This window comes from Pongo pygmaeus, chromosome Y (genome assembly GCF_028885625.2).
Source record: "Pongo pygmaeus isolate AG05252 chromosome Y, NHGRI_mPonPyg2-v2.0_pri, whole genome shotgun sequence".
In the NCBI taxonomy this organism is placed as follows: Eukaryota; Metazoa; Chordata; class Mammalia; order Primates; family Hominidae; genus Pongo; species Pongo pygmaeus.
In genome coordinates, this window is record NC_072397.2 from 38,310,950 (window position 1) to 38,318,344 (window position 7,395).

The window sequence follows — 7,395 nt, forward strand, 5'->3', positions numbered from 1 at the left end:
CAGGTTCTGCTGCCTGTAGACTTGATGTCCTTCTGCCACAACAAGCCATGCTTGCCAGGCTGGAAGGGGGGCTCCAATTACTTTGGAAATCTGGGCCTGTAGCTGGCATATGGAAAAGAGGCCTGGAAAAGGACCAATCCTGTCCATGAAGCCCCCAGATGGAACCAGGTAATTGGGAAATACATGGGTACCAAGTCTGATCCACATTCAGACCCATTGGGAACTGCAGCAGTGACTTACCTTCTCTGCCACTCTGGGTGTACCACTCCAGGAGGAACATCTGACCCCATGTGTCAGTGGAGATACTAGATGTGGGCAGGTTCCAGTTGCTGCAGCTGAACCTTCCCAACCAGGTCCATGCAAAGACATTTCAGATGGGGGCAAACCTGGGTGGGCAAGGACACCCCTCAGAGAGTGAGAGCCACTGAGGAGGGCTGTCACAGAGACCCCTTTTCCTGCTCTGAGAACAGGTTAAGGGAGTATGTGGGACCTCTGCCACCTCCCAGCTGCTTCCAGGAGCCACTTCTTTCAAGATGAGGCACTCTCCTGCTTGCCTGTTCCCATTTGGCTGCAAAAGGCCATTGCCAACATTCAGTAAACAAAAAGAAAGGGGCCTCACCTGTTTTCCCTGACACACCTGGGGCAGGTGGGTAGGCCCAGGGGTCCTGTGGTAGAACCTGTACATCTTCCCACCCCCAGGCTATGCTGGCTTCAGCTTATGTGTGTGATGAGGGTGGGGTGGGATTTGCCAAGAGGTAATTACACAGGCCACCGACAATTTCTACAAGAGCTAGGTAGAAGAGCACTGTCTTGTCATGCTGCCCAGTACTCAGCTCACACACACATCTGTTGACAGCTTACCCAAAGCAGGCTTTGAAGTCCAGGCTCCCCAAGAAGCCTGGGGTGGAGATTCTGCCAGGCTAAAAGACCTATCCCCAAAGGTGCCACCCTCACCAGTCTCATCCTGACAATCTTGGATTATTTTTGCCCTGAAGTTTTGGAGTGGGGGACAGAGAGACAGCAGACAGTGTGCATTAATCACCTTTCCAGAGAGTATCAGACCCCCAGACTGGGACAGGTAAGAACTCCACTCAGGTGTTTTTCTCACTGATTGCCACTTGGGGGAAGCAACACTTGTCAGCCTCTGCCTGTCTCCCCAGGTCCTGTTCAGAAACTCTATCTGTGCCTTTGGAGAGACTGCCCCAAGCACACAGGCCCAGCAACCACCATCTATGGCCCCCAGGGCCTAATCACCTACATAGGGTTCAGTGCATGTGAGCAGACACTGGGCTTGATTCCTGCCCAACAGCTCGTGCCAGATACCCCATGCCCACCTCATTAAGAGAATGAAGCCACATGTTCACACCCAGGCTGTCATGGTGATAGAGTGGCTGGGGTCCTACTTTCCCACCCTTCAATGCTGGTTCAGAATCAGCTGTCAGACCACATTCTTACCCTGAGGTGGGACTTTGGGACATTGTCCACCAGGGACACTGACCACTTTTAAAGTTCTGGAAACAGAGGGCCAGCTGTTTCCCTGGAAGTTTGTTACATGGGATAACCCAAGGCTTGCCTTCAGGAACAGATTTCCCACCACATAGCTGCCCAAGTCCCAGCACATCCATAAGTTCATGTGAAGCCTTCCTGCCACATCCACAGCCCATGCCAACCCCTCCTGGAACCAATGGAATGCTTGTTCCTGGGCATGTGATAAGCCCAGACAGCTTCAGCCTTGCAGGACAACTAAGCACATCTGGCAGTAGTAGACAGAGAGACTATAGAAAGAAGTTAGAGATGAAACAAGATGTTATGAGAATACTTTACTAGGCAAAATCACATACCATAAAAATGCTTTAAAATGCATCAGAGGAAGATGAAAAGACACAAATGAACAATTGCATAGTGATACAGGGCTGTCAGAACACAATAAAGAATCCACATAGTTTCCATCCTTTACCCAAGAAAAGGAAAGTTCTAGGCCACCTCCTCCTCAGCACACTCCTCAAACTCTTCCTCCTCAGCCATGGCATCCTGGTACTGCTAGGTTTCCGGCACCAGGTCATTCATGTTGCTCTTGGCCTCAGTGAACTCTGTCTCATCCATGCTCTTGCCCATGTACCAGTGGAGGAAGACCTTGCACTTGAACATTGCTGTAACCTGTTCTGAGACATGCTTCAAGAGTTCCTGGATAGCCGTGCTGTTGCCCATGAAGGTGGCCAACACTTTTAGCCCCTGGGGTGGGATGTCACTGATGGCTGTTTTTTTTTTTTTTATTATTACTATTATACTTTAGGTTTTATGGTACATGTGTGCAATGTGCAGGTTAGTTACATATGTATACATGTTTTGGGGTAGCCAGTCAGCAAAGTAGCTGCTGTTCTTATTTTGAATGTTGAACGTTTGTTCACCCACCCTCTTCATGGGCATGCAACCCCTGAAAATGGCAGCCACCATTAGGTAGTGCCCATGACTCGGGCAGCCATCATATTCTTAGCATCAAACATCTGCTGGGTAAGCTCAGCCACAGTCAGGGCCCGGTAATGCTGGCTGCCCTGGCTGGTCAGTGGGGCAAAGCCAGACATGAAGAAATGCAGCCTGGGAAATGGGACCATGTTCACAGCCAGCTTCTGCAGGTCAGCATTCAGCTGACTGGGGAAGTACAGGCCCATGGTGACCCCACTCATGGTAGCAGATAACAGGTGGTTCACATCACCATAGGTGGGTGTGGGCAGTTTTAGGGTTCTGGAATAGATGTCATATAGAGCTTCATTATCTAAGCAAAAGGTCTCATCCGCATTTTCTATGAGCTGGTGGACTGAGAGGGTGGCATTGTAGGTTCCACCACGGTGTCTGTCACCTTGGACTAGGGCAGGATGCTGAATGTGTTTATGATCCTGTCCGGACAATCCTCCTGGATCTTACTAATGAGAAGCGTACCCATCCCAGACCCAGTCCCCCCACCCAGGGAGTGGGTCACCTGGAAACCCTGCAGGCATTCACAGCTCTCACACTCCTTTCTGACAATGTCCATCACTGACTCCATCCGCTCCGCACCTTATGTTTAGTGCCCCTTGGCCTTGTTTCCAGCCCCACACTGACCTGTAAGACAGTACAGTCAGTCACTTGATAGCCAGGTATACGGTCAACAGTGGTCACAACCACAATGCAAAATGGACCAAGTATCACATGTAAGGTGAAAGCACCATTCATCCTGCAGGTGGGGCAAATGAAACACCCTACCCCAGAGTTACAGGACAGCAGCCTCCCCTGTTAGAAATTAAGTCAGGAGTCAAACCTCAGACATGCTAACAGACCTTACTGTAGGTGGCTCCTACCCATTTTCAGGGAAGACAGTAGCCACGGACTCAGCTCAGCTCCCTGCAGGGAGTTTACAACAGTAGCTTCTCACCTTAAAGAGACACCTGGGCCTTCCTCCCAAAGCCCATTTAGGAGAGGCAGATTGAGTGACTCAGAGGATAGGAAGATGTTCAGGAGCCTTAGCTCCACAGTTCCCACAGTGATGACCTTTGGGAACTGCTAGATGAGCTGTCCTGGCTAAAGAGCCGCACGGCAGTCTTCACTCGCAGCTCAACAAAGATGAAGTTGTTGGCCTGAAGATCAACCCGAAGGGCCCCGAGCACACAGAGTCCATGATGCCCGGCTCCAGGTCCACAAGCACAGTGCAGGGCACATACCAGACCCCTGAGTGGGGCTGGAGGGTATTAGCAAGGGGAGGGCCACTCTTCCCAGGACAGCAATCAGAGGACTGGGTTCTCAATGCTGGCCTCATTGTAGTACATGTTGATGCGCTCCAGCTGCAGGTTGCTGTCCCTGTGGCAGGTGTCAGCAGAGTTGATAGGATGTTCATCAGAGATCACCCCCCCAGAACTGCAAGAGATTGGAGGGTCCAGACAGACCAGGGCTGAGTCACTGAGGCCAGGAAGCCAGAGGCACCCCTGCCCCTCTCCTAGCTCCTCTACCACCCCCACCCTCATCCACACCAACATCCCTAGGCTGCCGTGTCCCTGGAGTCCACCTCAGCCGCCTCACCAGTCTCCCAGTTCCACTGCATCCATGGCAGGGAGCCCAGGGTCTGCAATGCAGTGGCATTGCCCCTGCCACTGCCAGTGCCAACATCTTCCCTGGCCACCCAGCATGCCAGAGCTGGGACCTCAGAGCCCCAGATGCCAACCTTGGCACCGATCTGGTTCCTGCACTGCCGGGTCTGCATGAGCACAATCTCCCTCATGGCCAAGACGGTATTAGTGCAGCAGGAGAAATTTGAGAAGGAAGAGCTGATGTGCAACGACCCAGCCCACCCTCTGCCAAAGTTTAAATGGACCCTCACCTGCCTCCCTCAGCCTTGGATTGGGCTTCCAGAATAAGCAACAGCTTTACATCTGCACAGATGTACCCACCTGTGAATCCCTTGGAGTTGAACATCTGTTGGGGAACTCAGGTGGCCTTGCTGTGGTCCTTTGGATGTTGGGGAAATCTGGTCAGCTGGAGAACTTCCTCCCACATCTTTAGTTAGATTAAACCCGTAGCTGACATATAACTGAATTTTCCTCCCATGTGGGAAGAGAAGCCTCTTATTTCAATATTCACAGAGTGCCTTGCAACTATCCTAGACTGATGACATATTTTTGTATTTGATGAGTCTTTTCATCTATTAGGAGATATGTGGTTAGGAAAGGCCTTCCATATGTTAACTCAACAGGACTTAATTGTAAGTTTTACTTTGGAGCAGTTCAAACCCGCAGTCAGCTATGGGTGTTAGAGATAGTCAGGCATCTGATTTAGCATGAGTCTTCTTTAGAGTAGGATTAGCCCTTTCACCTTTCCAGAGGACTGTAGTCTCTACACAGAGTGAAGGTAATACTGGATTCCTAAAGCTGAGGATAGGTGTTGGGATACACCTGAAAATGGACCATTGTCACTTTGCAGGCTTTTAGATTACCCAAACTGAGGAATTATTTCTTCTGGTAAACACTTTTCAGATGGGGTGGGGAATGCCTCGATCTATCCAGTGAAGGTATCAGTAAGCATTAGCAAATATTTGAATCACCTGCAGGAAGGCATCAGAGTAAATCTGAGTTGCCAGTTCTCACCTGGATAGATTCCTCAATGTTGGACAGGCTTGACTGGAGAAGGAGAAAATTGCTGGCCACTTGGGTCACGTCAGGAACAGAGCTCACAGGGCTGAGTCACCTGTTTTATTGTCTTGAAAAGATTTACCCCTATAAACAAATGAGACATTAACAAAAACAAAGAATCTCTTCTAGGGTGAAAAGAACCATGAAAGTGCTGAATTATATTCTTATGATTGATACTTGGCTGGCATTAGTAATTTATTACCATCATTCAGACAGCCAGAGAGGCCCTGGACTGAATTGCAATACCTGGCCCAATTTTGTACTTCTTCAGAGTATTCTGACACAGTTGTATGTATGCTGACCAGCATGCCCATAGCTTAACTGGCCCTTTCAGTGCATGGGCCTTGGCTGGGGCATCTACTAGGGCACTTCCTTTTACATAATCAGTCTCTCTTTTGATGTCCTCTGCAATTAATTATAGTCAGTTTTGGCAGCAAAACAGCATTCTAACAAGCTAAAAATCTGAATGATGTTTTATGGAAAAGCCCTTGGGGTCAGGAGTCCTTACCCATTCCAAACTGCAGCATTAGAATGAAGCACTAAAAGATCATACTTGGAATCAGTGTAAATGTTAATGTTTAAATCCTTTCCCAACTGCAGGGGCCTAGTAAGTTCAATTAACTCAGCTTTCTGAGCTGAGGTAGAGGGTAGCAATGCTTGTGCTTTGATTCTCTTGTGCTAATGAGTATATCTAGCTCTTCTGTTTTCCTGATGTATAAAAGAACTTGCATCTGTTAACCACTCTGCCTTGGGATGGTCAAGGGGCTCATCTCTCTTAAGTCTGGCCTTCTAGAATAAATCTGTTTTATAACCTGTGACATGCTTTGGCTGTGTCCCCAGTCAAATATTATCTTGAATTGTAGCTCCCATAATTCCCATGTATCATGAGAGTGACCCAGGGAGAGGTAATTGAATCGGGGGATGGGTCTTTCTCATGCTGTTCTCATGACAGTGAATAAGCCTCATGAGAGCTAATGGTTTATTTATTTATTCAATTAATTAATTTATTTATTTATTCTTGATACATAGTCTTTCTCTGTGGCCCAGGCTACAACACAAGAGCATGATCTCAGCTCCCTGCAACTTCTACTCCTGAGTTCCAGCTATTCTCCTATCTCAGCCTCCTGAGTAGCTGAGATTACAAGTACCCACCACCATGCCTGGCTAATTTTTGTAGTTTTAGTACAGATGGGCTTTCACCATGTGGGCCAGGCTGGTCTCAAACTCCTTACCTCAGGTGATCCACCACCTTGGACTCCCAAAATGATGGGATTACAGCTGGTGGCTTTATAAAAGGGAGTTTCCCTACACAATCTCTTTTGCCTGCTGCATGTAAGAGATGTGACTTTGCTCCTCATTTGCCTTCTGCCACGAGTGTGAGGCCTCCCCAATCATGTAGAACTGTGAGTCAATTAAACCTCTTTTCTTTATAAATTACCCAGCCTCAGATATGCCTTTACTAGCAGCATGAAAATAGACTAATGCAACCTGTATGCCAGAAAGGCTGGGCGCATCTGTGGACTCTGGCTGATAAGTAGCTGCATTTATGGTTTGGCAGTCTTTAAGAGTTATGTCTGGAGTGTCTAGCAATTAGGCCTGATACATTCATAAATATTCTCCTATTATCCACTGGTGCCATTTATCTTCTAGGAAGACCTTCTCTTGGTGTGGGGTCAAAAACCTGTAGGTGCTGTCCTAATGTTAGTTTATTAGTTTTGCCTACTAGAAAAGTTGTAGCAGCAATAGCTCTAAGACATCAAGACCACCCTGAGGCCACCTGGTCTATCTGCTTAGAAAATTAGGCTACTGGCCTTGGAATATTCCCCAGTTTTGTGACAAGGTTACCAAAGGCGTATGCCTTGCTTTTTGGCCACATAAAGAACAAATGGTTGATCCAACTTAGGGACTCCCACAGCTGCAGCAGAGTCCAATTTCTTCTTAAGAGTATTGAAGCTTTGCCTGTATGTCTAATTGCATTCTAGGAGTTCTAAATCTTTCCCTTTAGTGTATCATATAAGGATTGGCTACATGTCCATATCTGGGTACCCATAATCAGCAGTACCCAGCCATCTCCTAAAAAAGCCCACAGTCATTTCTTGGATTGGGACCCTCACATGACTAAAATAACTTTTTTATCTTCTAGGGATGTTGATCAGTTCCAAAGGTTAAAACAGATTCCAAATATTAAAGTCTTTCAGTCAAAATCTGAGTCCTGTGTAGTGATACTTTATATCTACAA

General features: G+C 47.8%; 1 pseudogene; it reads right to left on the minus strand.

The window, feature by feature from the left end:
- Positions 1–1,974: 1,974 nt before the first annotated feature.
- On the minus strand, positions 1,975–4,249 carry LOC129025939 (tubulin beta-8 chain-like; annotated as a pseudogene).
- Positions 4,250–7,395: the final 3,146 nt, after the last annotated feature.